We start from the raw sequence: 24,471 nt of genomic DNA, 5'->3' as shown, positions 1-24,471 counted from the left end.
AGTGGAAAACATACTGCCTTTTGTTTATTTATGCTGTTCATGCATTATTACATAGGTACATAAATACATAAATAAACACACACAGACCCTAACATACATAGGGACACGTATATACACAGATACATAGGTACATATACTGTACAGTCAGTCATATACATAGAAATTCACATATACATATATATTCCCTTTCCTAAAAGAAAACATGCTGCCTCTTGTTTATTTATACTGTACTACAGGCATACACATATATATTTATAAGTAGATACACATTACATAGGTACATACGGTATATACACACATACAGATACATACAGTAAGTACATACATACTCAATATACTCGTATACTAGATGCTCATATTATAGGTACATACATGCATACACACATACATATACCAGATATATATCTAACACATTTACAGATACAAGATGCGCAAATACATAGGTACATACACACACCAGATATACATAGTTACATGCATACATATACCAGATACATAAATACATACATAACACATACATACAAATACCAGATGTACATATATATATATATATATATATATAGAGGTACATACCACAGTAGTGCATGAGAATAGGATTGGAGTCAACTTCCATGAGCTTTCAGAACTAAAACAACAAATTGCCACTATGTCGACCACTCAACAACAATTACTATCCAAGGTAGACGATCTGGAGAACAGGTCCAGACGCAACAACCTGCGACTTCTGGGTCTTAAGGAAACAATTAAAGGCACCGATCTCACTAAATTTCTCCAAACCGATCTCCCTGAGCTACTCTGCATCTCGGCTGAACTAAATAATTTTGAGATCGAACGAGCACATAGATTAGGTCCTTTTTGAGACTCTAACACCTCGTGCCCTAGGGCAGTTATTTTCAAGTGCTTAAACTTTCGTCACAAGGATCTCATATGGTCGACCGCTCGACAGAAGGGCCCTCTTCAGTGGGACGGCCAACGTATTCTCTTGTTCCAGGACTACTCCGCGGAGGTTGCCAGAGCACGCAGAAATATGTCCCCTGTCTGCTCTCAGCTCATCAAGTCCGGGACTCGCTTTGCTCTCTTATTCCCAGCTAGACTTCGCATTTTCTCCTCTCAAGGCCCTAAAGATTTCACAGAAGTCGCTGACGCCCAGGCTTTTCTCAATGAAGAAAAAGAATCCTCAGATCCCTCCACGATGGATCATAATGACTGATCCAGGGAAGGTGTCCCATACTTACTTTGATGCTTTTATCAGGTTTCACTTTACCTTTCAAAACATGTTTATAGTCTGATTTAGGATTATAATTACATACTTGTGATGTTGCTTTACAGTAATTATTAATACTACTTGGCTGAGATCAATGACCACAGTTTTGGTTATATATTCGCATTTGACTTGCAATCTCTGCATATATGTGTTTATCTTTACTTTCTTTTTATGTCTATGTCTATCTGTCTATTTGTTTCTTTACATCGTATGAATCACAAAGCTCATGACCTTTATAGCTTATTTGCAATTTACACTAAGGCCGACATTCCTATTATCTTGACCACGCTTAATACCAATCGGTATTATGGGGAGTACATTAACATTTATACTATACTTTTTTACTATTTGCATTATCTAATTTCCACACCTTGCGATGCCTTCCCACCTTAGGTTTTGTACCAGGAATGTCAGGGGGATTCACTCACCAGTGAAGAGAAAGCACATACTGACTTATCTTAATAAGCTTAAATCTGATGTCACTTATTTGCAGGAGACTCATTTAACTCCCACAGAACATGCCAAGCTAAACACACTGCACCACCAGGTACTTTCGTCATCATCATTTGGTTCTAAGTCGCGTGGAGTGGTAATCCTGATACGTAAGGGTATTCAGTTTGATGTTCATTCTTCTGATGTAGATCAAGAGGGCCGATACATTCTTATGGATGTTACGCTAGATGGCACTAGATATTGTTTTTGTAATGTTTATGGGCCCAATGTATATGATAAATCCTTTTTCTTAGGATTGGTTAACAAACTATACTCTTCTGCAGATTCTAAGATTATATTAGGGGGTGATTTTAATCTGGTTGCTTCCCCAACCTTAGATAGAAAAACTTTCTCTCATTCTTCCCCCAAACACCCAAAAATAGGTTTAAATTATATGGCTACAGAATTGAATTTACTAGATGTGTGGAGAATGAGGCACCCCACTGACCTAGAATACACGTATTACTCGGCCACCCAAAACGCCTTTTCTAGGCTTGACTATTTTTACTTATCTAACTCAATATCCCCAATGATTCTTGACACATCGATTGAAACTATAGCTATTTCAGACCATGCACCAGTGTGGGTGGATGTACAGGGGAAATTCCTTTTGGGTTCACACACCCAATGGTCGATTTCCGGCAAAACTAGCCACATCTCTCAAATTTAAATCGATGCTAGAGTCAACTTGGGCCAATTACGAAATGCATAACCAAATACATAAAGATAACCCATGTTTATATTGGCAAACCGCTAAGGCGGTGATAAGGGGGGAAATCATCTCCTTTATGACAAAATATAAGGCCGAACAGGACGCCACTTATAGATCTGCACAGACGTCCTTAACATCTGCATTTCAAGCTCTAAGGGCTTCACCCTCACCGGTGACTAGAGCCGCATATGGTGAGTGCAAATTACACTTTGATCAAATCCTCACTCAAATGGATGATAAATACGTATATTCAGGTAAATTACATTTCTTTAGATATGGCAATAAACCTAGCCGACTCTTATCAAATATGCTGAGCGGAACCAAGCCACATAATAATATTGCAGCGCTTAAAGATGAAAGCTCTGCCACACAATTCAATGGCAAAGATATTGCGAATATCTTTTTCCGTTACTATCAAAACCTCTACTCCCAAGACCCAATAGATATCACTAAAAAAGAGGCTTTTTGGGAATCACATATTCTGCCACAGATTTCATCTGTACAGGCTGATGTTTTGACTGGTAAAATTACACATGAAGAAGTAGATCAGGCTGTTAGATCTCTGAAGACATTCAAGGCCCCAGGCCCAGATGGTTTGAGTGGGGAATTTTTCAAAGCATTACGTCCCCAAATCACAGAGACTTTAGCCAATGTATTTAAGAAATGGATAAGAAATTAGGAAATTAGCGCAATGGATAAGAAATTAGGACCTCATTCAGAGTCGGTCGAAGCGGCCGCACGGTCGTACGCCACCGATGTTCACTATACTGCGCATGCGTAAAGTTCGCAATGCGCGTGCGCAAACTAGCCGCTACGATCAGAAATTTCTCTCTCCTTGAACACAGCCAGGTCGGTAGTTTGAGTGACAGATTGAGGCGTTTGTGGGTGGTAACAGGGGAAGGTGCTTGAAAACGGGGGAGTGGAGATCCGAACGCAGGCGTGCCTCATTATGCGAACGGCGTTTTATGGGAGTGCATACGGATTATGGGAGTGCATAATTAACAAAGTAGCGTCATGGCACATGTGACATGGGAGGTTTTTACACTGACATGATCGTAGAGCTTAAGAGAGGGTATGGTCAACCTTAAGCTCTTCGACCAGGTCCGATGGTTCTCGATGGTCACGATTAATCCTTATATGCCCGGAGATGACGTGCAATGCGTACGAGAAGGGGCGTATTTTTTTGTCTTCCGACCGCTTCCTCCCCTTGGTCGGCCAACTACCGATCCGAACTTAGGGACGCAACTTGCAAGGGAATCATTTGAATATCCGGCCCCTTTTTCCGTACGACCATGCGGCCGCTTCGACCGACTCTGAATGAGGTCCTTAATCCCTCACTATTTTAATTCGTCCATTCTAAAAGTTTTGCCGAAGTCGGGTAGAGACCCCCTTTTACCTTCGTCATACAGACCCATTTCTCTACTTAATGTAGATTATAAATTATTGACAAAAATTTTAGCAGAGCGGTTGAAGTCGATTCTCCCGTCCATCATACACCCGGATCAAACCGGGTTTATTTGTGGCAGAAATTCTGTCACAAATATGAGGAAGGTCCGCTCGGTGCTGGAATCTTTACAGATGGGTGAAGCGGGTGGTCCCGGGTTCTTGTTGTCTCTAGACGCAGAGAAAGCGTTTGATCTGGTAACCTGGGATCCAGGGCCGCCGTCAGAAATTGTGGGGCCCGGGACTATCATAATAGGCAGGTCCCCCCTCAACCTTCACAAACCCCCACCACTTCCCACAATCCCCCCTTCCCCCGCTACCGTACCTATACACAATAATACATATATATATATATATATATATTATATATATATACTGTGCATGTTTTAGTTAAGTCAGAGTCCACACACACTTTAACTTACCTCGCTCGCTCCATGCTTCTTCTGTCAGTCTTTATGCTCCGGGCGGCTCCTCAGCCCTCACACCACTCGCCCTCTGCAGCTCCTGTCATTCAGCGTTGCGCGGCGTAACGTCACGCGCACCGGCTTCAGGGAAATTAGAACAACTTTATTGACAGCAGTGCCCGGCCAATCCAGTAAGGAGGGAGGATGGCTGCCGGGCCCGGCTGGGTGAAGTGACTGACAAGTCACTTAACTTTGACTAAGGTGCGGAGGCGGCGGCAGGTGTATAGCAGAGGATGCTGCCAGGCCTGTGGCACTTGCGGCCAGGGGGTTAGGAGTGTCGGGCAGTATGTAGCAGGCGCTGGGCGGGCCCTCCAAGTGTCCGGGCCCGGTACTGCAGTACCGGCAGTCCCCCCCTGATGGCGGCCCTGCTGGGATCACCTGTTTGAATCTCTGCGTCGGTTCGGCATACCCACCCTTTTTGTTGAAATCATACGGTCCTTATATACTTACTCAGATTCTCACTAATAGATATTTATCACCTGTATTTAGTACACAGAGAGGGACGAGACAGGGTTGCCCGCTCTCTCCACTCCTGTTTGCAATTGCACTAGAGCCACTGGCGATAACAATAAGACAAAAAACGGAGGTAAAGGGTATTACTATCAGAAACCAAATATGTAAATTGTCTTTATTTGCAGACGATATGATGCTTTTTATATCTGATCCCCTACGATCCATCCCTACACTTCTAGATCTAATTACCACATTTGGCTCATTTGCAGGTTATCGCATCAATGTGAACAAATCCGAATTACTCCCTATTAACGCATCTACATTTCCAGCCACATATCCCCATGTAGCTTCCCTTTTCACAATTGCAACACATAAATTAAAATATTTAGGTATATTTATACCAGCCCAATTATCCTCTCTATATGCTTTTAATTTCTCTCCATTGCTAAATAGATTAAATTCCCAACTCCAGAATTGGAAAGATCTTAAACTCTCTCTACTCGGACGAGTAACTGTGATAAAGAGTGTGGTGTTCCCGAAACTAGCCTATCTTTTACAAACTTTACCCATTACTTTAACAAGGGCGGATGTACTGAAGTTTACGCAGATCTTCTTTACATTTATTTGGCAGTACAAGAAACCCAGAATGCCGCGTTCCCGAGCTTATTTACCGAAAAAAAGCGGAGGGCTCAGCACCCCCAAACATCTCTGCTTTTGCAAAGGCTGCTATATTCCGATACATAACTGACTGGTTATTACATACCGACCACTATACTAACCCTGATTTGGAGGAAGCGTTATTTCACTTATATGTCCCAGCAGCTTTGCTACATACCCCCAAAATACACATTCCTATGATATTTCGTTCTAATATTTTATTCTGGGACACCTACACTACGTGGCTGAAAGTTAATACACACCTGGGGAAGAATCCTTTTTCATCCCCGTACATCCCCTTATGGGGTAACCCATGTTTTCTCCCCTCACTTGACATTCCTCTCTTTAAATTGTGGACTCAAAAAGGAATCATGTCCATCAAGGATGTGTTTGATCCGGGTGGCAAATTGCTCTCCTTTGTACAATTCCAAGATAAATATGACATCCCTCGTTTAACAATTTTTTATGTTCTTACAAGTATGCCATTTTATTCAATCCTTAGATAACCCTTTATGAACCTCAGCTAACACAGACACAATGGGTCGCATCTTACTCTTATGTTGTTCAACCAAATTCAGAATAGCTCATCTATATAAATACCTGATTGAAATTCCTACGTGTGCTTGGACAACAGTTGCGGAGGCTTGGCACACAGAGATATCCGAATTGTGGGACTTGGAGCCATTTATTGTGAATCTAGATTGTGTTTTACCCTGCCTTAAGTCAGCGAGACTTCAAGAAATTCACCTTAGAATTTTAAATCGCACATATATGTCTCCTACCCAAAGGAAACATTTTGTGCCATTGGAAGAGGGAAATTGTGTGAAATGTGACTGCTCTAATGCCTCTCTCTCGCATAACCTCTGGTACTGCAGAAAAATCCATAGATTTTGGAATAAAATCTTGTGCTATCTAAACACTACGATACATCTTAAATTATCCAAAAATGCGGCAGCTCTTATTTTCGCGGAATTTTCAATATGGGAGACTGAGGACCTTATTCAGAGGCGGCCGTACGGTCTATGACCGCACGGCTGCCTCGATGTCTGGCCAGTGCGCATGCGCATGAGGGAGCCGGCTCCCTCGTGCGCATGCGTGAGACACGCTACGACTGACAGCGCTGGTCGTAGCGGGTCTCTTTCCAAAGGGGGCGAGCTGTCGATGTTGATTGACAGCTCGCCCCGTTTGGAAGACGGGCCGGGGGGGTGGTAGCCCACACTGAGCCGTTCCCATGGGAACGCCTACCGTTTGGGGGAGGCCCCACTGACATCACAAGTGATGTCAGTGGAGAGCTTCCGGCTCTGACAGAGCCAGAAGCTCTCCGCTGCTTACGACAAGTGAGACCCTACCCTAGGGTCTCGTCATAAGCCCCGATGGTCGCGATGGTCTCTGACCATCGCGACCATCACCCGAGCAGTCGTTAGAGCTGTGGGTGTAAACCCACAGCCTAACGACCGCAACAGAGGCGGGCGGTCAGGTTGCAAGTGGCCGCCCAGTTTCTGAGCGACCGCTTGCATCCTCCGACCACCTCTGAATGAGGTCCTGAGTCCTCCTTAGACCCATGGACACCTGCTCTAAGAGTCATGGTTACAGTAGCTAAACAACTTATCCTTAAGTACTGGATCTCGAAATTGGCACCTACATTAACGGAATGGAAAAGTGCGCTGCTGGAGGTCATTTATGCGGAGAGACGTATGGCTATCTTTAATATCGAAAGAGGGGTGCGGATTTTCTCCAAAAAATGGGAACCATATATACAATGTCTGCCAACCCAGATTCAAAATAACATATGGAAAGTCTTTGATCATATGGAATGGTTTATGCTAAGACGCATCACTTAAAACAATTCCTGCTATTGCTATTTATGTGTCTCTCTCTGGGAATCCTCTCAGACAAGGTATCTCTCACCTTTTACCAGTGATTTCCCCTCCTTTTTATCTTTTCATCTTTAACTTCGTCTACTATTTTATTCCAACCCTCCTTTTTTCTAATATACTCCTACACTGACACAGATTATATTGATACAGCGATGGACTGATATATCGATGTTGATGTGATAAATTGCTGATTCAAAGTTTAATCGCTGCTTATACTATCTCTATAGGCTGTGCAGTTTGAGTGACATCGATTGTATATTATCCTGCACTTCTATACGGTGTATTACATTGATTTCCTATACAGTATTTGTAATTTTCTATACTATAATATATTTAAGTACTTTGTTTCTTTGTACTTTGAAATAATTTCAATTTATATTTGTACTACTTTCTAAAAAAGTTTGAAAAGATTAACAGTAATTTGTATATTGTTTGTTCCAAGAAACAGACTAGTCGCTTATCAGATAATTTCATTTTATTTCATTTTATTTCATTCTTGGATTCTGCAGTGTATAATTGCTTTATTGCTGTTCAATAAAAAGATTTAAAAAAATAAAAATAAAATTGTGAGAGTAAAAGTATTAACCAATCAGCTCCTAACTGTCATATTTCTAACAGCCTATAAAATGTAAGTTAGAAGCTGATCGGTTGGTGATTTATAGCTCACAATTTTATCTCTCATCAAGCTTGGATAGTTTTAAAGATATCCATGCTTGTGCACAGGGAACTTAAATAGTACATCAGTCAATTTGATTTAACCATCTGGACTCAAGCAGGGATATCCTTAAAACCTTGACTGTAATGGCGGAATTTGGGAAACTCTGCCGTAATGCATAGGTTCTCAAACATGGTCCTCAGTACCCCAAAGAGTGCATGTTTTTGCAGTTCTCCTTACAGAATCACAAGTGAAATAATTAGCTCCACCTGTGGATCTTTTAAAATGTGTCAGTGAGTAATGAGTACACCTGTGCACCTGCTGGGTGACCTGGGATATGTGTCATTGAGTAATGACTACACCTGTGCACCTGCTGGGTGGCCTGGGATATGTGTCAGTGAGTAATGACTACACCTGTGCACCTGCTGGGTGACCTGGGATATGTGTCATTGAGTAATGACTACACCTGTGCACCTGCTGGGTGGCCTGGGATATGTGTCAGTGAGTAATGACTACACCTGTGCACCTGCTGGGTGGCCTGGGATATGTGTCAGTGAGTAATGACTACACCTGTGCACCTGCTGGGTGACCTGGAAAACATACCAGTGAGTAATGACTACACCTGTGCACCTGCTGGGTGACCTGGGATATGTGTCATTGAGTAATGACTACACCTGTGCACCTGCTGGGTGACCTGGGATATGTGTCATTGAGTAATGACTACACCTGTGCACCTGCTGGGTGGCCTGGGATATGTGTCAGTGAGTAATGACTACACCTGTGCACCTGCTGGGTGGCCTGGGATATGTGTCAGTGAGTAATGACTACACCTGTGCACCTGCTGGGTGACCTGGGATATGTGTCAGTGAGTAATGACTACACCTGTGCACCTGCTGGGTGACCTGGGAAATGTGTCAGTGAGTAATGACTACACCTGTGCACCTGCTGTGTGACCTGGGAAATGTGTCAGTGAGTAATGACTACACCTGTGCACCTGCTGGGTGACCTGGGATATGTGTAAGTGAGTAATGACTACACCTGTGCACCAGCTGGATCACCTGGGATATGTGACAGTGAGTAATGAATACACCTGTGCACCTGCTGGGTGACCTGGGAAATGTGTTAGTGAGTAATGACTACACCTGTGCACCTGCTGGGTGGCCTGGGATATGTGTCAGTGAGTAATGACTACACCTGTGCACCTGCTGGGTGGCCTGGGATATGTGTCAGTGAGTAATGACTGCACCTGTGCACCTGCTGGGTGACCTGGCATATGTGTAAGTGAGTAATGACTACACCTGTGCACCAGCTGGATCACCTGGGATATGTGACAGTGAGTAATGAATACACCTGTGCACCTGCTGGGTGACCTGGCATATGTGTAAGTGAGTAATGACTACACCTGTGCACCTGCTGGGTGGCTTGGGATATGTGTCAGTGAGTAATGACTACACCTGTGCACCTGCTGGGTGGCCTGGGATATGTGTCAGTGAGTAATGACTACACCTGTGCACCTGCTGGGTGACCTGGGATATGTGTCAGTGAGTAATGACTACACCTGTGCACCTGCTGGGTGGCCTGGGATATGTGTCAGTGAGTAATGACTACACCTGTGCACCTGCTGGGTGACCTGGGATATGTGTCAGTGAGTAATGACTACACCTGTGCACCTGCTGGGTGACCTGGGAAATGTGTCAGTGAGTAATGACTACACCTGTGCACCTGCTGTGTGACCTGGGAAATGTGTCAGTGAGTAATGACTACACCTGTGCACCTGCTGGGTGACCTGGGATATGTGTAAGTGAGTAATGACTACACCTGTGCACCAGCTGGATCACCTGGGATATGTGACAGTGAGTAATGAATACACCTGTGCACCTGCTGGGTGACCTGGGATATGTGTCATTGAGTAATGACTACACCTGTGCACCTGCTGGGAGCCTGGGATATGTGTCAGTGAGTAATGACTACACCTGTGCACCTGCTGGGTGGCCTGGGATATGTGTCAGTGAGTAATGACTGCACCTGTGCACCTGCTGGGTGACCTGGCATATGTGTAAGTGAGTAATGACTACACCTGTGCACCAGCTGGATCACCTGGGATATGTGACAGTGAGTAATGAATACACCTGTGCACCTGCTGGGTGACCTGGCATATGTGTAAGTGAGTAATGACTACACCTGTGCACCTGCTGGGTGGCCTGGGATATGTGTCAGTGAGTAATGACTACACCTGTGCACCTGCTGGGTGACCTGGGATATGTGTCAGTGAGTAATGACTACACCTGTGCATTCACTGGGTGACCTGGAAAATGTGTCAGTGAGTAATGACTACATCTGTGCACCTGCTGGGTGACCTGGAAAACATACCAGTGAGTAATGACTACACCTGTGCACCTGCTGGGTGACCTGGGATATGTGTAAGTGAGTAATGACTACACCTGTGCACCTGCTGGGTGACCTGGGATATGTGTCACTGAGTAATGACTACACCTGTGCACCTGCTGGGTGACCTGGGATATGTGTAAGTGAGTAATGACTACACCTGTGCACCAGTTGGATCACCTGGGATATGTGTCAGTGAGTAATGACTACACCTGTGCACCTGCTGGGTGACCTGGGATATGTGTCATTGAGTAATGACTACACCTGTGCACCTGCTGGGTGACCTGGCATATGTGTAAGTGAGTAATGACTACACCTGTGCACCTGCTGGGTGACCTGGGATATGTGTAAGTGAGTAATGACTACACCTGTGCACCAGTTGGATCACCTGGGATATGTGACAGTGAGTAATGACTATACCTGTGCACTTGCTGGGTGACCTGGGATATGTGTCAGTGAGTAATGACTACACCAGTGCACCGGCTGGGTAATCTGGGAAACGTGTAAGTGAGTAATGACTACACCAGTGCACCTGCTGGGTAACCTGGGATATGTGTCAGTGAGTAATGACTACACCTGTGCACCTGCTGGGTGACCTGGGATATGTGTCAGTGAGTAATGACTACACTTGTGCACCTGCTGGGTGACCTGGGAAATGTGTCAGTGAGTAATGACTACACTTGTGCACCTGCTGGGTGACCTGGGATATGTGTCAGGGTAATGACTACACCTGTGCACTTGCTGGGTGACCTGGGAAATGTGTCAGTGAGTAATGACTACACCTGTGCACTTGCTGGGTGACCTGGGAAATGTGTCAGTGAGTAATGACTACACCTGTGCACTTGCTGGGTGACCTGGGAAATGTGTCAGTGAGTAATGACTACACCTGTGCTCCTGCTGGGTAACCTGGGAAATGTGTCAGTGAGTAATGACTACACCTGTGCACTTGCTGGGTGACCTGGGAAATGTGTCAGTGAGTAATGACTACACCTGTGCTCCTGCTGGGTAACCTGGGAAATGTGTCAGTGAGTAATGACTACACCTGTGCACTTGCTGGGTGACCTGGGAAATGTGTCAGTGAGTAATGACTACACCTGTGCAACTGCTGGGTGACCTGGGAAATGTGTCAGTGAGTAATGACTACACCTGTGTACCTGCTGGGTAACCTGGGAAATGTGTCAGTGAGTAATGACTACACCTGTGCACTTGCTGGGTGACCTGGGAAATGTGTCAGTGAGTAATGACTACACCTGTGCTCCTGCTGGGTGACCTGGGAAATGTGTCAGTGAGTAATGACTACACCTGTGCACTTGCTGAGTGACCTGGGAAATATGTCAGTGAGTAATGACTACACCAGTGCACCTGCTGGGTGACCTGGGAAACGTGTAAGTGAGTAATGACTACACCTGCTGGGTGACCTGGGAAATGTGTCAGTGAGTAATGACTACACCTGTGTACCTGCTGGGTGACCTGGGAAATGTGTCAGTGAGTAATGACTACACCTGTGCACCTGCTGGGTGACCTGGGATATGTGTCAGTGAGTAATGACTACACCTGTGCACCTGCTGGGTGACCTGGGAAATGTGTCAGTGAGTAATGACTACACCTGTGCACCTGCTGGGTGACCTGGGATATGTGTCAGTGTAATGACTACACCTGTGCACTTGCTGGGTGACCTGGGAAATGTGTCAGTGAGTAATGACTACACCTGTGCACCTGCTGAGTGACCTGGGAAATGTGTCAGTGAGTAATGACTACACCTGTGCACCTGCTGGGTGACCTGGGATATGTGTCAGTGAGTAATGACTACACCTGTGCACTTGCTGAGTGACCTGGGAAATGTGTCAGTGAGTAATGACTACACCTGTGCACCTGCTGGGTGACCTGGGAAATGTGTCAGTGAGTAATGACTACACCTGTGCACTTGCTGGGTGACCTGGGAAATGTGTCAGTGAGTAATGACTACACCTGTGCACCTGCTGGGTGACCTGGGAAATGTGAACTGTTTGGGGTCCTGAGGACCTGGTATGAGAACTAATGCCTTACTGTAATACTGTATTGCTATTATTAGATGTTCTGTGATGGCACTTTTTTCCAATCTGCACGAACGTTCCTGCCAGCCTCACAAAGGTTTGCCCTTAGGCTATGAACTGCATAATGTATACGGTGCATTCTGCAGGTAGATCAGCAGGATTGGGTCATTATCTCTTGTGCTGTATCAGTACTTTTCTCTTAAGTGTTCAAATGATTTTGTAGCTCGCCTCCCATAGGGGAGGGGAGGGGGTTCGGGGGGTATACGAGAGATTCAGCTTACTAATGTCACAATTGGCACTTGTTTAAACAAAGATGAATGGGGACAGTGGTCCGGCATAGACTTCAGCATACCACCTTGCTCTGCACGGCTGCAAGGCAAAGTTTTTACAATATATTTTGTAGTCATCTGTACATTTTAATTGCTCTGCAGTAGTTTTAGGTAAATGAGTGTTCTTGGATTAGCAATAATATAATATATCTCATGCAGGATGTAAAATATTCCCTAGATTTTGTTTGTGTTTTTATGGTGGGGGGAGAAGGTTGGGTTGAGCCCCCATTAGTTAGCAGGAATGCGGCAGACACTGTACAGAACCTTAAAGCCCTTGCATTTTTAATTCTCACTCCTTGGTTCCAATTGCACTAAATGTATTTATCCAGGTGAATAACATATCTCTCACGATCTCAGATGCATTGTCACGGTATGGTAGATAAAACAAGGGACTTTATATTCTTGAAATTCTGTCTTTATATTATTATGCAGGTCCGAATGAGGCCACATTCGCAATACGGATAGATTCCCTGCAGAATACTAGTGAGACTCTCTGTACACCTTAATGCGCACGCATTGCACCGCCACACTTTTATCATATGTGGTGAGAACAATCATCAGCATTTACACTCAACCAGTGCAAGGTGCGGGCTACAATTGAAATAGGCGTACCAAACGTAGGACTCAGAAAATAGTGTACCTCTGACTATGGGCCTGATACAGCAAGGATCGCTTATACCCACGCAACGCAGGTGCTAATATCAGCGGTGATATGTAAATGTTTGCATTCGCATTGCGATCGCAGCCTGACATAAGGACGCCTACTTCCCATTACTCGCATCCGTATACTTTGGCAACATAGCGAAATAATTGGTAATATCAAGTAACATTGGACCCATACGCACAGGTAAGGCAGGTCAGACCTCACTCGGGAATTGCTAACTTCAACGCACGCTATGAGGCCTCAGGCTGCATATGGCATCGCAGTGGCTAATGTATGCACGCCCATGCAATGCCGGTGAAACGCACTGGCACGCCTGCGTTTGCCCAACCCCTCCCTTCACAACCCACAAATGGCACTTCCTGTCAATGCGTCTGCATCACCCCTGCGATCGCAGTTCCGATCATAGCGTCTGGTTCGCATCACATGCGCAGTGCGAAATAATCGGCCGACTGCGTGCATATTAGCAACTGTGATCCTTGCTGAATCAGGCCCTATGTGCTCAGGACACAACCACAAGATGGTTCTCTTCACTGCATTCGCCCGGTTGACACCCAGGAACTCCCATTTCACTGATGGAGCGAGACAACTAAGAACCCTCAAATTCAACCGAAGACACACACAGACGCTTATGTCCACCCCAGCGTATGCGCACTTTGCTAAAACGCGGCCTCAGTTTGGCTCTACGAGCACCTTAGAATCAGGCCCAGTCAGGGACCGATTTCTGTCTTAATACTTTATGCCCAAATGCCCACTAACAGTGATGGTACCTTGGGGCTTGTAGTATCAGCCTAACCCCAGAGCCTCTGATAGACAACTCCGGTGGTACCTCTGGTATCGCCTATCCTGCCCTCAGAAAGATAAACAAATTGTAGATGTATAGACAGTATTAATATTATGCCTCAATATTAATATTATGCCCCACACTGCCCCCAGTATTAAATAATATATGCCCCACAGTGCCCTCTCCAGAATTAATATTATGCCCCCCATATAAATATTATGCCCAACAGTACCACCTACAGGACAGCTGCAGCACCCCCCCCCATTCTGAAGTGCACCCCTATTCTCAAGCGCTCTACCCTGTAGAGAGCAGCGCCGCTGCACATGGTATTTTAATATATTTTTTGGGGTAGGGGGCGCAGCCATGCTTCCTATATTTTGACCACGCCCCCAGTACCCCTTCCCGTCCCCATTTTTGATGACCCTGTCCTGTAGAAGTAACCAGTCTGTAAAGGGCGTTGGTTTTTATAGCCCAACCCGGACATTGGCTCTCTGGACACCCGGCCATATTAGGTGAAAACGGAATTAGCCGTTTGTGATTGGTTTACATAGAATGTGGTTATCAGTACAGAGAATGTGGCAAGAGCCACGTAAAAGCTATCGTTAACCCTCATTGGTGTGGGAAGCTGCCTCGGCACCCTGGCTGTGGTGGAAACCCTGGCAGTGTCCCAGCGCCAGATGTGTGGTCGCGGCGTGAGTCAGGCACAAGGGCTGCCTGCTGGATCCCAGCGTCGCTCCGTCATTTATTCAAACTTGGCGTCACCCGCGAGCTGCTCGCAGACTGGCAGCTAATAGGAAAAGCCAACCAGGGCTTGCTGCGTCATAGCTCCACCCACCGGCGACATCTTATATTAGATGCTGCCAGGCGGGAGCAGTCAGTTCGTCGGTGGCAAGGGAAGTTGAAGGACCTTCCCAGAAGAGCTGCAGCGGTCGCGGAAGAGGCCAGCAGGCGGCGAGATCAAGCCAGAACGCCACAAATTCACAAGTTAGCGGCTACTCTCCTACTCAGATTCCCTTTGTAGCATTAACAGAGATTAAGAATGAACTACTGCATCACAAAGCTGGCACAGAGGCCTTACACAAGCTACCAGTAGTACTTACTACTTAAAAAAAATAACGGTGCGACTGAGTAGTACAGCAACAGGGTTAGGATACTAACCCTCCCTCCCAGCAGACTAAACCTAACCCCCCCCCCTGCAGCCTAAATCTAACCCTCCCCCCCTAGTGCACAGGGGCGTATCTATAATGGGTGCAGGGCGTGTGGGGAACACGGGCCCCTGGGTCCAGGGGGGCCCCGCACCGCACACCCTGCACCCATAATATTACTTACCTCTCCGGGAGTCCCACGTCAGCGCTGTAAAACGACTGGAAAATGGCGGCGACGGCCATTTTCCCGTCGTCTGCACATGCGCAGTACAGGGAAAATGGCTGCCGCGGCCATTTTCCCAGTGACCTGTGCATACATTCTAGACTCTGGGTGCACTCTAGTGCCCAGAGTCTATAACTCCGGCGCTGGCCGCGCACAGCTCAGTGTGCTGCCGGGCGGAGAGGAGGGGGCCCTTGTCGGAGTCTGCACACGGGCCCCCTCCTCTCTAGAAACGCCCCTGCTAGTGCATAACTCTAACCCTGGGGAGCAGTGCATAACCCTTCCCCTCTAGTGTCTAACCCGCCGCCTAATACCTAAGCTCGCTACTTATTGTTGGGATGCTGGCACCAGGATTCTGACTGGTGTTGGGATTCCGGCACATTTAAACTTCATCCCTGTATATCAGTTTTCCATGCAGTCAGCATCCACCTCTGAATCAAGCCCCTCATGCCCTGATATTGTCCTGCAACGCTGTGCCCCAAAGGCCGCCACGTGCGACATGAAGGTGCACCTTCCAAATCCGCCGACTGTCGGTTCTGCCTGCAAAACTTAAAAAATGCAATAATGTTAAAAGCACATCCAGGCGTGTTTGGTATTTAGTATTTTTGCCGTTTTTAAACCCCGTGGACAGAACCGCAGACAATCGATGGCTTTGAATAGCCATTGCTTAGTACATATACCCAAAAGTGCACAATGTGAGAGTGTAAATGAGGTTAACAGGCCCTGACAATTGCGGCACCATATACAAATGGGTGTATAAATGTAGTTTACTTAACCTTAGAATTTAAACTGTCTGGCACAAGGCGATCTTTGCCCGGTAATTCTGGAGGCTTGTCTGTTGGCACAGCAGCCTATGATTACACTGTTTTGGTTTCCCGGCAGTAAATACATATGAATTATCTCTTATGATAACACAACAGTGTCCAAGTCTGCTCAGAGCAGCTGCTAAGCGGCAGAATTGAATGTGGTGCCCGTCTCTGCCCTACAAGGAATAGATAGATATTTCCGTACACTGGCGACAAGCTGGAGTTAATTTTTGTACTAGCTTCAGGCGTCGGCTGGCTAACGCAGTATTTCGATTGCAAGCTCTTTGAGACAGGGACTTAGCGGCCTTATTCTTGCATATTTATTTCTTTCTATTTGCCAATAGCTGAATAAAGCACTCTGCTTATTTTGCTCTGTAAATAAACATGTTTGTCATATATTATCAGGGCCGACGCTAGGTTACACAGTGCCCTTCGCCGTCCTGTGCTGTCGCCCCTTTGCTCCAACTGAGTGTTTACCAATAATATAATATATATATATATATATATATATATATATATGTATATACATATATGTATATATATATTATATATATATATATATATATATATATATATGTATGTAACCCTGGTTAAGGGTTAAACTAAGTACTGTACTGATAAATTATGGTAATATTTCTAACTGTACAATTTGTGAGGTAAAGTATATGTATTTAATTGTATTCATGTACATGGCCCTTCTATAATTTATGTTTTGTGTTTTTACATGGAAGTTTATATGGTACTTCTTTCTTTGGTGTGGATGTGTATGGTATACACACACACACACACAGTAGAAGAAGGGGCGGAGTGATCTAGCTGGGAGTTGTTTGGTTCCTGTCAGGAAAAGTGGGGCAGGGACAGAGAGAGATAAGAGGAGCTGCCATCAGACTGAGAGGGCTGGAGTGCTCACTCCCCTGTGTCCCAGGTGGAAGCTGAGCGATAGATAGGCTCTTGGGAACAGGGGGGTGGATTCGGAGAGGGAGAATGGAAGCTGGTAGAAGCAATGGTTCCTGCCCTGCCGGAAAGGCGGCTGTCGTGCTGATGTGTGTCAGGGGTGGGTACAGGACAGTGGCACCCTGGCTGACAGCTCTGAAAAAATCATCTCCTGGGCAGGTGAGCAGTGGCAATGGTGTAAGCTGCTGGCAGTGAGGAGGCAGCGGCTGTAGCCTCCGGTGACCAGGGGTAGAGAGCTGTAGTGGGAAGGCAGCATAGCTCTTTGTCATACAGCTGATTGGCTATCCTATCTGATGAAGGCAGCATAGCTCTTTGTCATACAGCTGATTGGCTATCCTATCTGATGAAGGCAGCATAGCTCTTTGTCATACAGCTGATTGGCTATCCTATCTGATGAAGGCAGCATAGCTCTTTGTCATACAGCTGATTGGCTATCCTATCTGATGAAGACAGCATAGCTCTTTGTCATACAGCTGATTGGCTATCCTATCTGATGAAGGCAGCATAGCTCTTTGTCATACAGCTGATTGGCTATCCTATCTGATGAAGGCAGCATGGCTCTTTGTTGGACAGCTGCTTGACTATCCTATCTGATGAAGGCAGCATAGCTCTTTGTCATACAGCTGATTGGCTATTCTATCTGATGAAGGCAGCATAGCTCTTTGTCGGACAGCTGATTGGCTATCCTATCTGATGAAGGCAGCATGGCTCTTTGTCGGACAGCTGATTGGCTATCCTATCTGATGAAGGCAGCATAGCTCTTTGTCATACAGCTGATTGGCTATCCTATCTGATGAAGGCAGCATAGCTCTTTGTCATACAGCTGATTGGCTATCCTATCTGATGAAGGCAGCATGGCTCTTTGTTGGACAGCTGCTTGACTATCCTATCTGATGAAGGCAGCATAGCTCTTTGTCATACAGCTGATTGGCTATTCTATCTGATGAAGGCAGCATAGCTCTTTGTCGGACAGCTGATTGGCTATCCTATCTGATGAAGGCAGCATAGCTCTTTGTCATACAGCTGATTGGCTATCCTATCTGATGAAGGCAGCATAGCTCTTTGTCATACAGCTGATTGGCTATCCTATCTGATGAAGGCAGCATAGCTCTTTGTCATACAGCTGATTGGCTATCCTATCTGATGAAGGCAGCATAGCTCTTTGTCATACAGCTGATTGGCTATCCTATCTGATGAAGGCAGCATAGCTCTTTGTCGGACAGCTGATTGGCTATCCTATCTGATGAAGGCAGCATAGCTCTTTGTCATACAGCTGATTGGCTATCCTATCTGATGAAGGCAGCATAGCTCTTTGTCATACAGCTGATTGGCTATCCTATCTGATGAAGGCAGCATGGCTCTTTGTTGGACAGCTGCTTGACTATCCTATCTGATGAAGGCAGCATAGCTCTTTGTCATACAGCTGATTGGCTATTCTATCTGATGAAGGCAGCATAGCTCTTTGTCGGACAGCTGATTGGCTATCCTATCTGATGAAGGCAGCATGGCTCTTTGTTGGACAGCTGATTGGCTATCCTATCTGATGAAGGCAGCATAGCTCTTTGTCGGACAGCTGATTGGCTATCCTATCTGATGAAGGCAGCATAGCTCTTTGTCGGACAGCTGATTGGCTATCCTATCTGATGAAGGCAGCATAGCTCTTTGTCATACAGCTGATTGGCTATCCTATCTGATGAAGGCAGCATAGCTCTTTGTCATACAGCTGATTGGCTATCCTATCTGATGAAGGCAGCATAGCTCTTTGTCGGACAGCTGATTGGCTATCCTATCTGATGAAGGCAGCATAGCTCTTTGTCGGACATCTGATTGGCTATCCTATCTGATGAAGGCTCTGGTGGGCTTTAGTAGATGACTGGACCAGCCTTAAGCAAGGCAGCTGCTGGGAGTACTGCTGGGGGCAGGTGGGCAGTGGTTGTGGCGCCCTACCACTAGTGAGTGATCTCACAAGGGAGGAGCGTGGAGGCATATAGATGTAATGGGGGAAATGACCCTTGGTACATTTAGAGGAGAAATTTGGGGGAGTCCTTTCAGATTCTCTTCAGTGAATATTAAAGGCAGAAAATACTCACAGATATCTACCTGTAACCAGACCCGCTAAAGGGGGCGTGGCCTAAAGGTGAGAAGCATGGCCACGCCCCATTAGGTAAAAAAAAAAAAGTTTGCTGGTGTGGGGGGCGCAGTGGGGGGCGCAATCAGCTTGATCACTCCCCCCCACAGGCTTAGGAGACTGCTGTGGCTGCTTCTTATTAACAGTCGCGAGCAGTCTCCCAGTGCAGCTCAGCACACAGCAGCGTGTGCTAGGCTGCTATGATGTAAGAGGGGGGGAGCAGTGCCGGACCTGGGCCCCTCCAGCAAGCCCGGGTAATTATTACCCGCCCCCCCCCCCCCACTCGGTGCCCCTGCCTGTAACTAAAGGGAAGCAACCCAGTAATGTATGCTTACATAGAGTCTACAATGTTAGCAGGCCCGCTGAGAGCCGTGGCGGGCCCGTGTAATAGGGGGCGGGGACTAATTGCGGGAGGCGTGGCCATGCCCCCTTCCCGAGCAAAAAATAAGTTTTGCAGCGCCGCGAAGCGGCACTGTGCGCTGGGGAGGGGGGCGCTCTGAGCCCCATCAGCCCTGCTCAAGGCCAGGGGGGGCGCAATCAGTGTGATTGCTCCCCCCCACAGACATAGGAGACTGCTGTGCCACGAACAGTCTCCACTGCAGCTCAGCACGCGCTGTGTGCTGGGCTGCTGTGAGGGAGGGGGGGGCAGCACCGGACCCGGGCCCCCGCAGGGCCCCTCAGGAAGCCCGGGCCCCGGTAATCTGTACCCGCTCCCCCCCCCTTTTGGCGCCCCTGAATGTTAGTAGAAACAATACACTGCATGTACATGCAGTAGTTAAACAAAGACAGACTAGATCTCTCCCAAGTTAAAGCATAGGAGAGAAGGGGATTCATTCAAATTCATTATATGGATTGTGATAAATCCAGAGATAAATAGTTTCATGGATTTTGGGGTCTATTTACTAAGCTGTGAATGGTGATAAGGTACCAGCCAATCAGCTCCTAACGGCCATGTCACAGGCTGTGTTGAAAAATGGCCGTTAGGAGCTGATTGGCTGGTACCTTATCACCATTTACTTTATCTCCTAACACTGCTTTGTAAATAGACCCCTTTATCTCCAAGCCTTTGGCATAATATAAGAGACAAGGAAAGAGTCGGGGGAGGATAAATACATTTGGGACTCTATAGAGCGAGTTCACCTATCTCACAGCCATAGAACACGTATCCATATTGTGGAATATAGCTGCAGGACTGTCTACTAAGCATACAGCAGTGTCAAACTTTGGGAGCTGAGTACTTAAGATATAATTTAGCTACAGTATAGACCAGTGGTTCCCAAACTGTGTGCCGTGGCACCCTGGGGTGCCTTGGGACACTTGCAGGGGTGCCTCAGGTTGGTGGTCCATCACCAATTCAAATAATTTTTGGTCAATGTAATTAAAATGGGTGTAGTAAGTATTACCGCTGGCCTAAGTCCCCCACCCATCTTGCTAGAGATTTAGCATAAGTTAACCACAGAACCTAAAGCACTGGCTTTATTACTTATAGAGACCTGTATGTAGAGGTTATTGTAAAGAGAATACATAAATGTATAGAAGGTGCAGGAGAGCCAGTGAAAAGGGCAGGTACTGAACACTCGTTTTTAAGAAATAAAGCACGTTTCCTACTCCCTTTGGCATTCGGAGGTCTACTGATTGGTGTGGACATTTTATATTTTATATTTGCGTCTTGTTAAATTTGCATTTATCAGGCTCAAAGTGACTTGGGTACTTATTACCTACACTTTCATGGCACTTACTGTAATGTGTATGAGTTGTGCCCTGTGTTTTTGCTTGTCTTTTGTGCTCACAGTGAAGCCATGCTTCCTGTCGTATCCCCAGCGAATCTGCTCCCATGTTACTTAATGGGGTGAGGGACAGGGCCGCAGAGAGAAGCGCCGGACCTGGGTACTGTAAGGGGCGTGGTCTAATCAGGGTGTGGCCAAGCCCCTTACAAAAATATACTAATAAATATAGGATATGCGGCACCTCCCACACTCATTGCTTCTCCAACAAACCCGGGTCCGGGTACTTAGTATCTCCTGCCCCTCTTGGGGCATTTGCTACCTGTGTAGACTTGGCCGCATCTCACATCTGTGGCCAAATCTGCATAGGCAACAAAATGCTCATTTTTTTTTTCTGGTCGCATTTTTACATTTCCGTTCAAATGCAAATTGCGTCCAATACCGAATAAAAAATAGTTTTGAAAGAACTTACTCTTTGTGGGGTAGTTCTAATGTTTGTAAAACCCCTGTAAGTTCCTTCTCTGGTATCTCTCTCTCTTTCTCTCCCCCCCCCCCATGTCTCTACCCTCTTCATCATCTGCCAATCAATGTGCCATGTTTTGCTGGTCTAACACAAAAGTGATCTTCGATTACCAATGTATTCTTGGAGCGCCATCATCCGGGGTCAATACCTGTCCTGAGGTTGGAAATAGTGATGGGGGCTTTGTGCAGCCTGCCAGGCGCTCTCCTCATACTATACAGAAGCACTTCCAGCTGCCCGTACATGGACCACAGCAGTGGAAACAGTAGCACCCACTCAGCTCGTATGGATTAAGCTGCCAATGTCCATCAGCACGATACATTAATCTCTGTGAGACCTAGCAAGTCCCGATGGGTGAATATCACCCAGAACGGAGAACTTAGCGTTGTCGACCCTTGTCAGTCAGTATTTTTTCTCACTAACAATCACCCATCATTTTACAGAAAACCCAATTATAAATCGCAGCGGAATATTCCAGTGCTATATATATAATTGCTAATAATCATAATGTGAATAAACCACCATTCTGTGTTCACATTTACTTGCAAACTAAGATAATAAATCATAGCAGCTTTTCTTCCAAGGGACTCATCTGGGCCAAGGTTTTACAGTGCGGACAGTGCAGAGAATACTTTTTTACTGACTATTTTAATAAAAACTGACAGCCAGCCTTTGTTTACTGACACACTATCAGAATCTGAAATGGAACGTAATGCTGGGTACACACCTGAGCAACCCAGCAGTGGACCGCCTGTCCAGGAGCCCGAGCTGCCTCTCGATATGTCTGGGCAGACATCGCAAATGAGTGGGCATTTAAATATCCCCGGCCAGGTGTGATGTCAGTTTCGGCAGGTCCTGCGGTCAGTGTGTTGCCCGTACACACAGCCAGACGAGCTGATACATCTGGATAATATATCGGTATAGGCTGTGCTGCAGGGTCGACCTGATACAGTATGTCTATAAACGCAGTCGTTCACGGACATTTTGGGTGTACACACCGCCGATGCACAGGCGATATATCGGTTGCCAATTGAGCAAACGATATGTCGGCAACCCAGTTTAAGACCTGCATCTACTGACGATGTTCCCCTGGTGATGACTAAGGCGTATAATTACTAAAGTGAGAGTTTTTAGAAGTGGAGATGTTGTCCATAGCAACCAATCAGATTCTACTTAACATTCAACTAGCACCTTCTAGAAGATAATAGCTAGAATCTGATTGGTTGCTATGGGCAACATCTCCACTGCTAAAAACTCTCACTTTAGTAAATACACACCTTAGAGCATGATTTAAGTAGTTGGAAAAAGATTAGGATGATTTTTTGGGGGGAAGGGGTGGGGGGGGGTTCAAGCAATCCAACGACACAGTACAGGGATTCAGGGGGTCCCTATCTCTGTCCACTGCCTACATTATAAAAGCCCTATATATTTGCTTTTTAATAATGCCCCTCTCAGCAATTTCCTCTGCCAAATCCCGGACTGACCCTGAAATAAATATAATCCATCCACCGCACATGGGGCGAGTCCGCCACTCCGTGCCTTTGGATTGTGCCAAATGTGACGATTTAACTCTAACGCTCCCAGATAGCCTAAACATTATTTCAGCCGCGAAGTGCAGGCGCTGGCGTCTCTGTGCGCCCTTCACCGCCAATATGACGCACATTTATATATTAACAGCTGTCAATATATCGCACGCATATTCCGCAGCACTTTACAAGAGAGTATTTCAGTCAGTCCCTGCCCCAGTGGGAGCTTACACTCTTTGGGGGAGATGTACTAAGCCTTGTAAAGAGATAAAGTGGATGGATATAAAGTACCAACCAATCAGCTCCTAACTGTCATTTTGCTTGCACAGCCTGTAACATGACTGTTAGGAGCTGATTGGTTGGTACTTTATCTCTCTACAAGAATTGGTACATCTCCCCCTTTATTCCCTATCACATGGACACTAGGATAAAAAAATGTATTGTCAGAAGCCAAGTAACCTACCAGTATGTTTCTGGATGCATGTACATACATGTATACCCACCCCCCTAATATTGCATGCAAAGTGCCAGCTCCCTGCTCCTGTCTGCGGCAGAGATGCCTGGCAGACAGTGTGCAATATCCATCCCCGTACGTACAGCTGAAGAAAGCGTCTCCTTACCTGTTGATGAGGAACTTGAATATTCCCATAACCACGCTTTGCCTCTGTAATTGTTTTCCCCTGCTAATCACGGATTGCTGCCAGCTGCCCCCCAGGATCACCCCCCCCCCCCTCAGATGAAGCACTGTAGGGGCCCCCCCTCCATCTGATTTTCTGCCGCCGGTCTCTGTTCTCCCTGCATATTCCAAGGGAGGATGATGCTGGTGTTTTGGTTGCTACCAGCAACTGGTACCTATAGCAACCCCTGGGCTGTGCATCTGCAATTCATTTGCAAGAGAGTGTTGATGCTGACGCCCGGAAGAGGTCTTCCAGCCAGCCCACTCATCCCTTCTCCTGGCCCACAGAGGGTTCTCCCTACAGCTGCCATTGGCTGCTCGGATGGCTGTTATTTTCCCTCTCTATGTGATGTGAGCCTGAATGAGCCCCTCCTCTGGTCTGAGACCCCCGGCCACCGCTGACAAGGGGATGATAGAGGGAAGGGGGGGACTGTTAACCCTCCGCTTGCCAGAAAAATACAGCTGCAAAGCACATGCACAGCAGGGGAAGGGGTTAATACTGCTGGAGTAGATTGTAGTGTAGCTGAACACAGCCGGATCATTTATTAGGCAACCTGTGTAGG

At 46.3% G+C, this 24,471-nt stretch overlaps 1 protein-coding gene across 1 annotated transcript in view; it reads right to left on the bottom strand.

Moving 5' to 3' along the window:
* LOC148532569 (cortexin-3-like) overlaps positions 1 to 23,929 on the bottom strand; it is a 28,662-nt gene extending 4,733 nt beyond the window's left edge. Inside the window, exon 1 of the mRNA XM_088467724.1 lies at positions 23,853 to 23,929. The gene's annotated coding sequence lies outside the window, so the exon portion shown is untranslated. The remainder of the gene's footprint in view (positions 1 to 23,852) is intronic.
* Positions 23,930 to 24,471: the final 542 nt, after the last annotated feature.

The sequence above is a fragment of the Taudactylus pleione genome, unplaced genomic scaffold (assembly GCF_031769625.1).
Source record: "Taudactylus pleione unplaced genomic scaffold, aTauple2 ptg000073l, whole genome shotgun sequence".
Classification (NCBI taxonomy): domain Eukaryota; kingdom Metazoa; phylum Chordata; class Amphibia; order Anura; family Myobatrachidae; genus Taudactylus; species Taudactylus pleione.
This window is presented reverse-complemented; position numbering and strand designations above follow the sequence as displayed.